Source organism: Cetorhinus maximus, chromosome 9, assembly GCF_964194155.1.
Source record: "Cetorhinus maximus chromosome 9, sCetMax3.hap1.1, whole genome shotgun sequence".
Taxonomy (NCBI): domain Eukaryota; kingdom Metazoa; phylum Chordata; class Chondrichthyes; order Lamniformes; family Cetorhinidae; genus Cetorhinus; species Cetorhinus maximus.
The window spans coordinates 39,468,544-39,484,834 of record NC_135887.1 but is presented as its reverse complement, the minus strand read 5'-3'; the positions used below and the strand labels follow the sequence as shown (position 1 = coordinate 39,484,834).

Sequence of the window (16,291 nt, the reverse complement as noted above, 5' to 3'; positions counted from 1 at the left end):
TGGTGCAATAGAGTGAATGGGGAGAGGTTTGGTGGTGCAATTGGATGCTGGGTTGGTGGTGTGACTGGGTCGAAGTTGATGTAACTCAATGGTAGGTTGGTGCTGTAACTCTTTGCTCTCTCTGTGTGTGGTAAGATATATGCCGCTGCATGTGCTCCTGTCTCTATATTATAGGCCTGTCTTACGGATTGAATGTGTTTCTTTCAGAATGGCACCCGTGTGGTTCTTGAGTGTGTTCCTCACTGGAATTTTCATGCCTTGGACGGGCAGAGTTCATGCAGGTAAGAGGTTGAAATTTTCAATGTGCCTTGTAATGTCACAGAATAGGAGAGAGATTGGTGCCTGCACCTGAAGCAAGTTTAATTCGAGTGAGTGTGACTGAAAAAAATTAGCCTGGAACTGATGCCCGGGTCAATCAAACCAGAAGGAGCAACAAGGAGCATCACAAGTGAGAGGGATGACGTGGGTCAGGAAAAAAGGCAGAAGGACTGTCATATAACTCACAAGTGAGAGGGATGACGTGGGTATGGAAATCAGGCAGAAGGACTGTGATATAAATAAAGAAACTAGCATAGAAAGGGAGGAGGTTCTAAGTAGTCTGGCAGACTTAAAAGCAGATAAATCTCCAAGCCCGGATGAATTGCATCCCAGGCTGTTGAGCGAGGCAAGGGAGGAGATAGCAGGGATGCTGGCAATAATTTTCAGTACCTCTCTGGCCACAGGAGAGGTGCCAGAGGACTGGAGGACAGTCAATGTGGTACTGTTATTCAAGAAGGGAGGAAGGGATAAACCAGGGAACTACAGGCCAGTCAGTCTGACCTCAGTGGCGGGGAAACTATTGGAAGCAATTCTGAGGGACAGAATTAGTTTACACTTGGAGAGGCAGGGATTAATCAAGGACAGTCAGCATGGTTTTGTTAAGGGGAGGTCATGTCTGACCAATTTGATTGAATTTTTCGAAGAGGTGACCAGGTGTGTAGATGAGGGCAATGTATTTGACGTAGTCTACTTGGACTTCAGCAAGGCTTTTGATAAGATCCTGCATGGGAGATTGATAACGAAGGTAAGAGCCCATGGGATCCAAGGCAATTTGGCAAATTGGATCCAGAATTGGCTGACTGGCAGGAAGCAGAGGGTGATGGTCGAGGGGTGTTTTTGTGACTGGATGCCTGTGTCCAGTGGGGTTCCACAGGGATCGGTGTTGGGTCCCTTGCTGTTTGTGGTATATAGAAACGATTTAGACTTGAATGTGGGAGGGTTGGTCAGTAAGTTCATGGATGACACGAAAATTGGTGGGGTGGTAAATAGTGAGGAGGATAGCCTTAGATTACAGAAGGATACAGATGGGCTGATCAGTGGCAAATGGAATTTAATCCAGATGAGTGTGTGGTGATGTACTTGGGCAGGACAAACAAGGCACGGGAATACACGATGAATGGTAAGACCCTGGGAAGTACCGAGGATCAGAGGGACCTTGGTGTACACGTCCACCGGTCCCTTAAGGTAGCGGGACAGGTAGGTAAGGTGGTGAAGAAGGCATATGGGATACTTGCCTTTATTAGCTGAGGCATAGAATATAAGAGCAGGGAGGTTATGCTGGAACTGTATAAAATTCTGGTTAGACCACAGCTAGAGCATTGCATGCAGTTCTGGAATCCACATTATATGTGGATGTGATTGCACTAGAGAGAGTGCAGAGGAGATTTACCAGGATGTTGCCTGGGCTGGAGAGTTTTAGTTATGAGGAGAGATTGGATAGACTGGGGTTATTTTCCCTGGAGCAGAGGAGATTGAGGGGGGACATGATTGAGGTGTATAAAATTATGAGGGGCATAGATAGGGTAGACAGGAAGGAACTTTTCCCCTTGGTGGAGGGATCAATAACCAGGGGACGTAGATTTAAGGTAAGGGGCAGGAGGTTTAGAGGTGATGTGAGGAAAAATGTTTTCACCCAGAGGGTGGTGGGAATCTGGAACTCACTGCCTGAAAGGGTGGTAGAGGCAGAAACCCTCATAACATTCAAGAAGTATTGGGTGTGCACTTGAGATGCCATGGCATACAAGGCTATGGGCTTAGTGCTGGAAAATGGGATTAGAATAGTTTGGTACTTGTTTGACCGATGAAGACTTGATGGGCCGAAGGGCCTTTTTCTGTGCTGTAGAGTCTATGACATTACAACCTTCATGAATTTGCATCAAACTTTGGTTCGACCACACTTGGGGTACTGTACACAGTTCTAGTCACCATATTATAAAAAGGATATGGAGGCAATGAAAGAGGCAAAAATATTTAACAAGGATGACAACACACTGAGAATATACTTACCAGGAAAAGCTGAACAAGGTGGGGCTCTTTTCTCTAGAAAAGAGAAGACTGAGGTGTGACCTATTAGAAGTCTTTAAAATTTTGATGGAGTTTAATAGGCTAAAAGTAGAGAAGGTACTTCCACTTGCCGAGGAGAGTAAACCATAATATTTTTTGATATTTATTAATAATAAATATTTAATATTTATTAATGGTTATAAATATTAGATGGTCATTAATAAATCCCAGGGAATTCAGGAGGCACTTCTTTACCCAATGAGTGCAAATAATGTGGAACTTGCTGCCATAAGGAGCAGTTGAGATGAATAGCATATATGTATTTAAGGGGAACAAGACAAGCATATGAGAACGGAATATTAATTATGCTGATGGGATTACATATAAATATATATACACAAACATGAATTGGGAGCAGAGGTAGGCCACTCCACCCTTTGAGCCTGCTCTGCCATTCAATAGGATCATGGCTGATCAGACTGTCACCTCCTGCCTACCCCCGATAACTTTTCACCCCCTTGTTTGTCAAGAATCTATCTACCTTTGCCTTGTAAACATTCAAAGACTCTGCTTCCACCACCTTTTGAGGAAGGGAGTTTCAAAGACTCACTTCCCTTTGAGAGAAAAAAATTCTTCTCACCTCCGTCTTAAATGGGTGACCCCTTATTTTTAAACAATGACCCCTAGTTCTAGATTCTCCCCCAAGAGGAAACATCCTCTCCACATCCACCCGGTCAATACCCCTCAGGATCTTATATGCTTTACTTAAGGGTTAACTGAAGGGGGAAGAATGTTTGGAGCATAAATGCTATAGAGACCAGCTACCAATAAATGGAAAGTGAACCAAATAAATCACTCAAATTTTTGAAAATGTTTTTGGATACCATCTTGCTTTGTTAGTAATTTTGTAGCATAACAAATGCATAAAAATTATACACATCATAAATGAAAGCATTTACCTGTACAATTGCCTTCTTTGTATTTGCAATCTCTTCAGCAGTGTTCGTCTTTCAGAGATCTGGTCCTCTTTCAAGTACCTGGTCATTTGAATTTATTGAGCTTCTCACACCTATCCCTGTGTCAGCTATCAGCTCACTTGAGCATCTATAACTGTCAGTTGTAGCAATGTTAGTCTTCTGAGACCAAAGTCATGTTTTGGAACATGAGAGGAAAAGAGGGAGGAGAGAGGTTTGCATATATAACACTCCAGGATTTTAAATGATTGAGAGAAGTACTGACCACACATGATGTTGAGTTCTTCCATTTTCTTTGCCTCCATGCCCACATCTTTGTCCAGCAGCCTTTTCCCTGCACAGTGGACCCTTTCTCTCACCTTTATAATTCTCGTTCCACCTGGCCTCCTTCCCCTGGCCTTTGATGCTGTCTAAGTTTTTTTGATGGGAACTGTTGGTGTGAAATCAGTCATACCAATTTCTCTGCTCCCTTCACTCACTCTAACCTGCCTCCTTCTGAAGTTGCAGCACACTGTTCTCCCAGGTCCAACACTACATTATCATTAGACAATTGTTAAAAGAGAGCCTGAGAGGTGCCAGGTGTTCCAAAAGAGCGTGAGAGGAGCCAGGAGTTCAAAAAGAGTGCAAGACGAGCTGAGAGTTCAAAAAGAGTGTGAGAGGAGCCAAGAGTTCAAAAAGAGCGCAAGCGGAGCCAGGAGTTGAAAAAATGCTAGCTGCTGCTGGTTCTGGTGGTGGTGTGGGTCTCAGTGGACCAACCAGTTTTGGAGAAAGTCATGTGTGACATCATAGGGAACTGGGCAAGTGATTGGTTGGTGAGTATTTTACTTGTTTTTCTTGTTTAACTTGTAAATACTGGTACAAATTACTGATAACTGTAAGGTTTTCTTCATAGTAAGGTTTTTGTAATAGCAATAGTAAGATTTATAGAGAGCAGTAGGGTTTATTAATTAAAACAAATAAAGTAAATAAATAAAAATAACTAAAACTTTAAAGTAAAATAATTAAAATAAATGTGTAATTAAGAAATGTATAACTTTTAGCTGTAGGTGGTACTAGTTTTTAGTAAGCACAGTAAATTGTAGTATATGTAGGAATTTTTCTAGGTTAAATATGAAAGTAATTAAATAAGGTAAGTAACAATGGCAGGACAGTGTTATGCTACAGCTGCGGAATGTGGGAGCTTTTGGACACCAAGGCGATCCATGACAAACATGTCGATAGAAAGCGTAAGCGGCTAGAGGATTTCCCAATCAGGGTTATTGATCTGGAAGTCAAACTGCAGAACATTATGGAGGGGGAGAAAATACCTGGACACTTTGTTTTAGAAGACAGTCACGCCTCTTAGAATATGGTCATCTGTTTTGGTCAGCGGTGAGTGACTGTGAGTGAGGCAGGTAATGGGACCGAGCAGACAGTAGTGGAGGAGCCTCAGACTTTGCAATTGTCAAACAAGTTTGAAGTGCTCACAACAAAAGCGAGGTTTGCAAGGTGGGTGAGCAGGCTGGCCATGGCACCATGGTACAGGCAGCTGTTCAAGCGGAGGGAGTGAAAAGGAATGTAGTGATGGTAGGGGACAGTGTAATGAGGGGGATTGACACTTCTCTGGAGCCAAGAATGAGAGTCCAGATAACTGTGTTGCCCACCCGTGCCAGGGTTTGGGTCATTTGCTTGAGGTTGGAGAGGGACTTTCATTGGAAGGGGTATGATCCAGCTGTCGTGGTCCGTGTAGGTACAAATGTACCAATGGCATAGGCAGGACAAGGAAAGAGGCTCTGCATAGTCAGTATGAAGAACTAGGCAGCAAATTAAGAAGCAGAACCTCAAAGGTGATAATCTCTGGATTATTACCTGAACCGTGTGCAAATTGGCATAGGGCAAGTAAGATTAGGGAAGTGAATGCATGGCTCAAAGACTGGTGTGGGAGAAGTGGGTTCCAGTTCATGGGCCACTGGCACCAGTACTGGGGAAAGTGGGAACTGTACCGTTAGGATGGCCTACACCTGTACTGTTGGGACCAGTGTTCTAGTGAACTAAATGACTAGGGAAGTAGAGAGGGCTTTAAACTAAACAAGAGGGGTGACGGATCAAGCTTGGTAGAGGTAACAAATCAAGGGGTAGAGTCAAGACAGGAGAGCAAAATAATAATATGGAAAATGAGGGTCAGTGAACGGCTCGGGCTTAAACTTACAAAAACACAGGCAAAACACCACATCTTATCCTGAAACCTTAAGGAAAAACCCTCAGGCCAATATCATCAAGATATGGTTGAAACAAATTATGAGGTACCGGCAAAAAAAACACCAAGTTTTCGCCCCAAACCTTCACAAAACCTTTAGACCAACATCACTATGATTTGGCTGAAACTTAACAATCCCCAACATGGCTGGCCTGTCTCGTGTTGACTGTAGGCCTGAGTCAAGGTGACCAACCCTGACTCTCCTTCCAACTGTAGCACAGATACTCAGATCTGCTCTTATAATAATATAATAATATCTGCTCTTATAATAATAATTTAACTCAGACATATCAAAACATATTTTCTGTTGTTCCAATGTTCATTTAGTTGATTCCATGCAAAGTCCAGAAAAATGTCATCAGCTTCTGCTGGTTGAAACAATACAAAGTTTTCCATTGAACATGTATCCAGATGAATATTATCAGTTTTCCTTGTATGTGCATTTCTCCTGCTATTTGAGGTGGTACAGAAACAGCACCTGGCTCCAAAGTTAATGAGGGTTTGAATGACCCTTTTTCCAGTACTATTGTCTGTGATGCAGACCTTAGTTGCATAATTCCTTGAATGTATTATATTGTTGATATGACCTTTGTGCCATTGTATTGGGTAATCAGACTTCCTGATTGCATTAGTTGATGGCAGGTAATGGCATTTCCCTGGTACCATTGTTCCCTGATAGCAGTCAATGTCCAAGCCCTTTTGACGTGTCACTGTTTTTCTTACTAAATGTGTGAATTAACCCCTTGCTGCCCAGCCCTGTACTGCTAAATGCAGCTTATCATTTGTAATTTATGGTCTCAATCATGAAGCCAAAAGATGTCCGTGGTTTTGAAATTATGTTCTATAAATTCCCCAGTTGGCAGGAATTTCAATCCTACAAGTCTTCACTATAGGGGATACAAAAAACATTCCAGTGATAGATTTAAATCAGGAGGTGGAAGAGAGAGAGAAACTTGGTGAAATTTCAATCACTAGGGAAGTGGTCGTGTTGGAGCTGCAGGCTGACAAGTCTCCGGCCCCTGATGGACTTCATCCTAGCGTCTTAAAAGAGGTGGCTAATGAGGTAGTACATGCGTTGGTGTTAATTTTCCAAAATTTGCTAGATCCTTGAAAGTAGCAAATATTCAATATTGGAGGGAAGCAAAAAACAGGAAACTATAGACCAGTTAGCTTGATGTCTGTCATGGGGAAGTTGTTAGAATCAATCATTAAGGAGGTTATAACTGGGCACTTAAAAAACTTTAGGTAGTTTGGAAGTGTCAGCATGATTTTGTGAAAGAGAAATCATGTTTAACCAATTTATTGGAGTTTTTTGAAGGAGTAAAATGCACTGTAGATAAGGAACCTGTAGACGTGCTGTATTTGGATTTCTAGAGGGCATTTGATAAGGTGCCACATCAAATGTTATTGCAGAAAATAAAAGTTCTTGGTGTAGGGGGTTACATACTAGTGTGGATAGAAATTGGCTGGCTGGCAGAAAACAGACAGTGTGCATAAATGGGTCTTTTTTTGATTGGCATGAATGGAGTCCCGCAGGGGTCTGTGCTGTGGCCTCAACTTTTTACAATTTCTATCAATGACTTAGATGAGGGGATCGAAGGCATGGTGGCTAAAATTTGCAGATGACACAAATATGGGTAAGAAAGTACATTGCGAAGAGGACATAATAAGGTTGCAGACGGATATAGATAGGTTGAGTGAGTGGGCAAAAATCTGGCAGTTGGAGTATAATGTGTGAAACTGAAAGTGTTCACTTTGGCAGGAAGAATATAAAAGAGGAGTATTACTTAAATGAAGAATGGCTGCAGAATTCTGAGTTGCAGAGGGATCCAGGTGTTCTAGTTCATGAGTCACCAAAAAGTTAGTATGCAGGTACAGCAAGTAATTAAGAAGGATAATGGATTGCTATCTATTATCACAGGAGGAATTGAACATAAAAGTAAGGATGTTATGCTTCAGTTATACAGGGCATTTGGTGAGACAGCATCTTGAATACCTTGGTATCTTTGGTCTTTGATCTTTGGTCTCCTTATTTAAGGAAAGGTGTAAATGCATTGGAGGCGGTTCAGAGGAGATTTACTAGATTGATACCTGGAATGAGCGGGTTGTTTTATGAGGAAAGGTTAGACAGACTGGGCTTGTTTCCACTGGCGTTTAGAAGATTGAGGGGTGACTTGATTGAAGTATACAAGATCCTGAACGGTCATGACAAGGTGTAAGTGGAAAGGATGTTTCCTCTTGCGGGTGAGTCCAGAACTAGGGGGCACTGTTTTAAAAGTAAGGGTGGCCCTTTTAGGACAGCGATGAGGAGACTATGGAACTCTTTGCCCCAGAAGGTGGTGGAGGCGGGGTCATTGAATATTTTTAAGGTAGAGGTAGATTCTTGTCAGCAAGGGAATCAAAGGTTATCAGGAGTCAATGGGAATGTGGAAATTGAAACCCAAACAGATCAGCCATGATCTTATTGAATAGTGGAGCAGGCTCAAGGGGCCAAATGGCCTTCGTTTGCTCCTATTTTGTATGTTCTTATTAAACTTGCTGACATGGGCGACGATGTTGTTCTTTGATGAATTGACCTCTACCTTGCAGAGACTGAATGCCAACTCTCTGACACTTCCTCCTGCTACCCTTGGACCATGACCCCACTACTGAACATTAATCCATCATTTCCAAGACAACCAATGACGTCATCTCCTCAGGAGGCCCTCCCTCCATAACCCCAACCTCATAATCCTCTAATCCTACGTAGCCTGCTTTGTCTATCTCCTTCCCAAGATCCACAAACAGGACTGCCCTGATGGACCCAACATTTCAGCTTGCTCATGCCCATGGAAGTGATTCCTCCCTATCTCTGTAAACTATGAAGAGGATAGTGTAGAACTTCAAAAGGACGTAGACAGGTTGGTGAAATGGATGGACAAGTGGCAGATGAAATTTAATGCAGAGAAGTGTGAAGTGATTCATTTTGGTAGAAAGAACACGCAGAGACAATATAAACTAAAAGGTACAATTCTAAAGAGGGTGCAGGGGCAGAGACACCTGACGGTAAAAGTGCACAAATCAGTGAAGGTGGCAGGACAGTTTGAGAGAGCAGTTAATAATGCATATGGGATCCTGTGCTTTATAAATAGGGCCATTGAGTGCAAAAGCAAGGACATTATGGTAAACCTGTATAAAACACTGCTTCATCGTCAACCACAGCATTGCATCCAGTTCTGAGCACCTCACTTTAGGAAGGATGTGAAGGCATTAGAGAGGGTGTAGAAAAGATTTATGAGAACAATTTTCAGGGATGAGGAACTTCAGTTACGTAGATGAGAGAAGCTGACACCATTCTCCTTGGAGAAGAGAAGGTTGAGAGGAGATTTGATAGAGGTGTTCATAATTATGCGAGTCTGGACAGAGTTGATAGGGAGAAACTGTTCCCATCAGTGGAAGATCGAGAACCAGAGGACAAAGCTTTAAGGTAATCGGCAAAAGAAGCAATGACGACATAAGGAAAAATGTTTTCACTCAGCGAGTGGTTAGGATCTGGAATACACCTGCCAAAGAGTGTGGTGGAGGCAGATTCAATCATGGCATTCAAAAGGGAATTAGATTATTTGAAAAGGAAACATTTGCAGCGCTAAGGGGAAAAGGTGGAGGAGTGGCACCAGGTGAATCACTCTTGCAGAGAACCAGCATGTACATGATGGGCTGAATGGCCTCCTGTGTTGTAACCATTCTATGATCTCGAATCTATTTTTTCTTCCCTTGTCCAGTCTCTTCCACCTACATCCAGTGTCTTGCAATGCCGTCTAACCCTCTCCTTTTCACCATGGGTATCCAATATCTTTACACCTCTGTTCCCTACCGGGATGGCCTGAGGGCTCTCCGCTTCTTCTTTGAATGGAGGCTCAACTAGTCCTCATCCACCCTCCTCCACTTGACGCAACTTGTTCACACATTGAATGACTTCTCCTTTAACTCCATTCGCTTCCTCCAAATAGTTGCTATGGGACCCCCATGGGTCCTAGTTATGCCAGCCTTTTCATGGGATATGTGGAACCTTCTTCTTTCCAGTCCTATTCAGGCCTTCTCCCTCACTTCTGTTTCTGGTACATTGGCGTCTGCATTGGTGCTGTTTCCTGCTCTTGCCCTGGACTGAAATTTCATCAACTTTGCTTCTAATTTACACATTTAATCTACCTTCACAGGAATAATTTCTGACTCTTCCCTTCCCCTTCTCGACTTCTCTATCTCCATTTCTCAGGATAGGCTATCGATCATTATGCACTATAAGCTACTGCAGTGACATTGACCTCCCACCCTGCTTTGTACAAGGACACGTGGGGAGGCGGTGGAGTAGTGGTATTATTGCTGGACTAGTAATTCAGAGACCCAGGGTAATGCTCTGGGGACCCGGGTTCGAATCGCACCACGGCAGATGGTGAAATTTGAATTCAATTAAAATCTGGAATTAAAAGTTTAATGATGACCATGAAACCATTGTTAATTTTGTAAAATCAGTGCAACGAAGGTTCACCAGACTCATTCCTGGGATGGCAGGATTGTCATATGAGGAGAGATTGGGCTGACTAGCCCTGTATTCACTGGAGTTTAGAAGAATGAGAAGAGATCTCATTGAAATATAAAATTCTGACAGGGATGGACAGACTGGATGCAGGGATGATATTTCCGCTGCCTGGGGTTCAAGAATAAGGGTTCACAGTCTCAGGATATGGGGTGGACCACTTAGGACTGAGATAAGGAGAAACCATGGAATTCTCTACCACAGACGGGTGTGGAGGCCAATTAACTGCATATATTTAAGAAGGAACAAAAACAGAAAATGCTGGAAAAACTCAGCAGGTCTAACAGCATCTGTGGAGAGAAAAGAAAGAGTTAACATTTCGAGTCCTTATGACTCTTCTTCAGAGCCTTCCTTTTTCTCTCCACAGATGCTGTTAGACCTGCTGAGTTTTTCCAGCATTTTCTGTTCTTGTTTCAGATTTCCAGCATCTGCAATATTTTGCTTTTATATTTAAAAAGGAAATAGATTTCTGGACTCCAAAGGGGTATGGGAGGAGTGCAGGAGTATGGCATTGAGAGAGAGGATCAGCCATGATCAAAATGAATGGCGGAGCAGGCTTGAAGGGCCGAATGACCTACTCCTGCTCCTATTTTCTATGTTCCTATGATTGCCATCAAAACCTATCTGGCTCACTAATGTCCTTTAGGGAAGGAAATATGCTGCCCTTACCTGGTCTGGTCTACATGTGACTCCAGATTCACAGTAATTGGTTGACACTTAAATACCCTTTGAAATGGCCTAGCAAGCCACTCAGTTGTATCAGACCACTAAAATGTCTCAAAGGAATGAAACTGGACAGATCACCTAAGCACCAGAAACAACTATGGCAAAACCAGCCCTGTCAATCCTGTAAAGTCCTCCTTAGTAACATCTTGTGCCAAAATTGGGAGAGCTGTCTCACAGGCTAGTCAAGCAACAGTCTGACATAATAATACTCATGGAATCATACCTTACAGACAGTGTCCCAGACACCGCCATTACCATTCCTTGGTACGTCCTGTCCCACTGGCAGGACAGACCCAGTAGAGGTGGCGGCACAATGGTATACAGTCGGGAGGGAGTTGCCCTGGGAGTCCTCAACATTGACTTCAGAACACATGAAGTCTCCTTGCATCAGGTGAAACATGGGCAAGGAAACTCCCTGCTGATTACCATGTACCGCACCCCCCCCCCACCACCCCCAGCCGATGAATGATTGCTCCTCCACGTTCAACATCACTTGGAGGAAGCACTGAGGGCGGCAAGGGCGCACAGAATGTACTCTGGGTGGGGGGCTACAATGTCCATCACCAAGAGTAGCACCACTACTGACCGAGCTGGCCAAGCCGTGAAGGATATAGCTGCTAGACTGGGTCTGTGGCAGATGGTGAGGGAACCAACAAGAGGGAAGAACATACATGACCTCATCCTCCTCAACCTGCCTGCCGCAGATGCATGTGTCCATGACAGTATCAGTAGGAGTGACCACCACACAGTCATTGTGGAGACAAAGTCCTGACTTCACATTGAGGATACCCTCCATTGTGTTGTGTGGCACTACCATCGTGCTAAATGGGATAGATTGCGAACAGGTCGAGCAACTCAAGACTGGGCAACTATGAGGCACTGTAGGCCATCAGCAACAGCAGAATTGTATTCAACCACAATCTGTAACCTCATGGCCTGGCATATCCCCCATTCTACCATTACCACCAAGCCAGGGGATCAACCCTGGTTCAATAAAGGATGCAGAAGGGCATGCCAGGAGCAGCATCAAGCATACCTAAAAATGAGGTGTCAACCTGATGAAGCTACAACACAGGACTACTTGCACGCCAAACAGCATAAGCAGCAAGTGATAGACAGGGCTAAGCAATCTCACAACCAATGAATCAGATCTAAGCCCTGCATTCCAGCCACATCCAGTCATGAATGATGGTGGACAATTAAACAACTTACTGGAGGAGGAGGCTCCACAAATATCCCCATCATCAATGATGGAGGAGCCCAGCACATCAGTGCAAAATATAAGGCTGAAGCATTTGTTACAATCTTTAGCCTGAAGTGCCGAGTGGATGATCTATCTCGGCCTCCTCCGGAGGTCCCCAGCATCACAGATGCCAGTCTTCAGCCAATTCAATTCACTCCACATGATATCAAGAAATGGCTGAAGGCACTGGATACTGCAAATGCTATGGGCCCTGACAATATTCCGGCAATAGTACTGGAGACTTGTGCTAGTGGAGAACTAGTCAAGCTGTTCCAGTACAGCTACAACGCTGGCATCTACCTGGCTATGTGGAAAATTGCCCAGGTATGTCTTGTATACAAAAAGCATAACAAATCCAAACTGGCCAATTACCGCCCCATCAGTCTACTCTCGATCATCTACTCTTGACCATTGAATGTCAAGAAGCAATAGTTAGATTCTCTCTTGTTGTAGATGGTCATTGCCTGGTACTTGCGTGATGTGAATGTTACTTGCCATTTGTCAGCCCCAGCCTGGATGTTATCCAAGTCTTGCTGCATTTGACCATGGACTGCTTAAATATCTGAGGAATCACAAATGGTGCTGAACATTGCAAAGTAATCAGCGAGCATCTGACCTTCTGACCTTATGATGGAGGGAGTCATTGATGAAGCAGCTGAAGATGGTTGGCCCTGAGGAACGCCTGCAGTGATGACCCGGAGCTGAGATGACTGACCTCCAACAACCACAACCATCTTCCTTTGTGCTAGGTATGACTCCAACCAGCGGAGACTTTTCCCCCTGATTCCCATTGACTCCAGTTTTGCTAGGGCTCCTTTGTGCCACACTCGGTCAAGAGCGTCCTTGATGGCAAGGGCAGTCACTCTCGCCTCACCTCTAGAGTTCAGCTCTTTTGTCCATGTTTGAAGCAAGGCTGTATTGAGGTCAGGAGCTGAGTGACCCTGGCAGAACCCTTGGATGAATAAATAAAAACTATCCTATTCTCCTAGTATATATGCTTCTGTTGTATCTGTTTTTATGATTCCACCTTCCATACCAGTGCTCTCGATATGTCTTTGTATTTTCTCATCATGGTCAATAGAGCCATCCATTTTCTTCTGGTCTCAACCGCTTTTCCACCCCTCCAGAACGACAATACGGTTCCCCCATTGTCATCTCACTTTCTACCAGCCTCTACATTCAATGGATCATTCTCCAACTTGATGACACCACCAAACGCATTTTCCCCTCATCTCCTTGTTCAGCTTTTCAAAGGGACTGTTCCCTCCACAACACCCTGATCCGCTCCTCAATCATTTCCATCACCCCCTCCCATTCCTATGGCACCGTCCTTTGCAAGTGCAGGAGATGCAACATCTTCCCATTTACCTCCTTCCTTCTCATCACTTAAGGCCCGAAGCATGTCTTCCAGGTAAAATAGCAATTTACTTGTACTTCTTTCAATTTAGATTGGGTGACTGGTTTGCAGAACACCTCTATTCATTCCGTAAGCATGACCCAGAGCTTCCAGCTACCTGCCATAATAATCCTCCACTCCACTCCCACGCTAAGCTCCCTGCCCTCTGGCTCCTACGCAGTTCCAATGAAGCTCAATGTAAGCTTGAGTAACAGCACTGCCTCTTTCGATTAGACACTTTACAGCCCTCCAGACACAATGTTCAGCATAACAATTTCAAATCATAATCACTGCTCCTATTTTTTCAGACAGCAACGGTTGGTAATAATTCTGTTTTTTTTCTCATGTTGGCCTAGCCAGAGAAACCCACATCCCTTCTCTAGACACATCTTTTTTTTCTTGTACAATTACCATTATCCTTTTGCCATTTAGGCCAGGATTTTACGGCCCAGCAGTGGCGTGTCTCCCCCCCAGCGGATGCGGCGAGCCATTTATATCTCCATTCAGTTTGGCGGGGCTGTAATACTCTGCCGGGTGGGAGGAGCCATAAAATCCAGGCCATAATCTTGCCTGCCTTCCACCCTATCTCAGGTCTTCCCTTTTCTTCTTTCCTCCCCACTCCCCTTTCCCTGCCTCTGTCTTCATTTGAAGTCTGTTACATTTCTAAATTTTCCCAATTCTGATGAAAGGTCATCAACCTTAAACCTTAGCTCTATTGCTCTTTCCACAGGTGCTGCATGGCTTGCTGAATATTTCCAGCATTTGTATGCAAACAGTGCAGCCTCTCTGATCCCCCATCCACTCATTGTAAAGGACAGAAGGAGAATCATTAGTAGTTGTGATTTCCTTTGTATACAATTAGGCAGAGTCGCAATACCAGGAATAGTCTCACTTGTGGCCTTAGCTCCAGAAATGGTTTCACTCCTGTTCTCAAACCCAGGGATAATCACACTCCCGGTCTCTGCTAGAGAAGAAATGGCATCTTTCCCAGTGTTTGATCCAGGAGGGTTTTACCACCAGTTGTCAGTTAACAGGAAAAAAAATCCTGCTTCAGCCTAGAAGTTGTATCCTTCTTCACTCTATTCCAGCTTTAACTTCAGCAACCTGCTCTGATTTTTCCTATGGTTCCATTTCCTATTCATCTGCTATTGGGAGTTTTTAGATAATTTCTAAATTCTTCAACTGGCTGTTTGGATGAAGCTGCTGGTGTCCGTTCTGTGTGTACAGGTTCAGAGGATGCTCAGGGCAGTCGGTTTGTACACAGTTCAGTAGAGGCAGCTATCAAAATGGTGGACAGAGCATATAAAAAGACCAGAAATGGGTGAGTAATTGCCTCAGTAACACTGGCCTCAGGCTGGACCCAGTTACACTAAGCAAACTAATTTTAATATTTAAATGCATTTGTTAAATCCAATAGTGCTGCTCACAGATGAAGAGAAGGTGTGTGCTGTTTTGAAGGTATACTGTGTTTAACTGCGTTTCTATGTTCTGAGATCTATTCTGCTATTTGACATTAGTATGAATTTTTGGTCTGATCTCTATAGAAGTTAAACATGGCTGCAATTAACAGAGCTTGGGTTTGGGAGGGAACTGAGGACTGGGAAGAATGATTGGCTGGGAAGCAATAGGTGAGGATTTAGGAAGAACTGGGCAGCTTATAATTGGTCTGCTTACCAACTGTCAGGGAGCATTTAGAAATCATAGTTTAAGACTTGGAACATTCTTGCAGTAGGAGATATGATATCCCAACAATGTAGCAATCCCTCAGCGCTGTACTGAATTTTCAACCTGGGCTATTTGTACTCATGATCACCTGGTTCATAAGAATGTGCCAAACTATCTGCTATGTGATCTAATATCTATGATCTGTTATGTTATTTGGTCTCTGCTATTTGTCCTGTCATGTTTTCAATTATTTGTTTCTGTTATGTAATCTGTTATTTATGATCTATTATCTATCATGTTACCTTCTGGCATCTGTTATCGTATCTGCTATCTATTGTGTTATCTGCTGATGTGCCCGACCTGTTTTTTGCTGACTGTAATTTGATGTCTTATATACTACAAGTTATCTCCTCTCCGTGATTTGATATCTGTTGTTTTCTGTTATCTGGAACATTATGTTGTTTGATTTCTGTGATGCTATTTGTAAACAATTTTTTCTTCCTGTTCTGCTATCTTTTATATGCTGCATTTCATCTGTTATTTGCTGAAGGATGGTATTTAACAGGATGCCCAGGGATTGGTACTGGGAATATCATTTTTATTCATTTATCTCGATCACTTGCGCTCAAAAACCCATTGCTAATTGGTCAAAATGTGCAAATGGCATTAAACCAGAACAGACAGCAGGGCTAAAGAAGACAGCTCAGAAATTACAGAATGAGTTGAACAAAATGTGCAAATACACTGAAAAAGGCATTAAGTTTATTACAGACAAGGATATAGGAAGGAAAATCGGGCCACACAAGTAGCTATTTGACTAAGGTTGAAGTTGTAGTTGAAAAACACTTCGGAGTCTCAGCAGAATAAAGGTCAATCAATGCAGAGAAGCAATCAAAAAGCCAATGGGATGTTAAACAATGGGATGCAGCTAAAATAGAATGCAAATCAAAGTCATAATCAGCTGCTTTGGTTTCCTTGAGCATTGTCTACTCCTGGTCACTGAGACACAGGGTAGATATTCAAGATTTGTAAACAGTGCAGAGAGGGGTCATGGGATTCATCCTCAATGTTAGGATTCTGTGTTATGAGGAAAGACTAGAGATACTTGGATTTTGCAATCTTGAAAAGAGGTAGCTGAGGGGTGATCTTATAGAGA

The 16,291-nt window shown here is 43.3% G+C and overlaps 1 protein-coding gene across 1 annotated transcript in view; it reads left to right on the top strand.

The window, feature by feature from the left end:
* The first annotated feature begins 211 nt into the window (after window positions 1-211).
* LOC144684588 (eosinophil peroxidase-like) overlaps window positions 212-16,291 on the top strand; it is a 51,695-nt gene continuing 35,615 nt past the window's right edge. The window contains exon 1 of the mRNA XM_078548556.1: window positions 212-281. The gene's annotated coding sequence lies outside the window, so the exon portion shown is untranslated. The remainder of the gene's footprint in view (window positions 282-16,291) is intronic.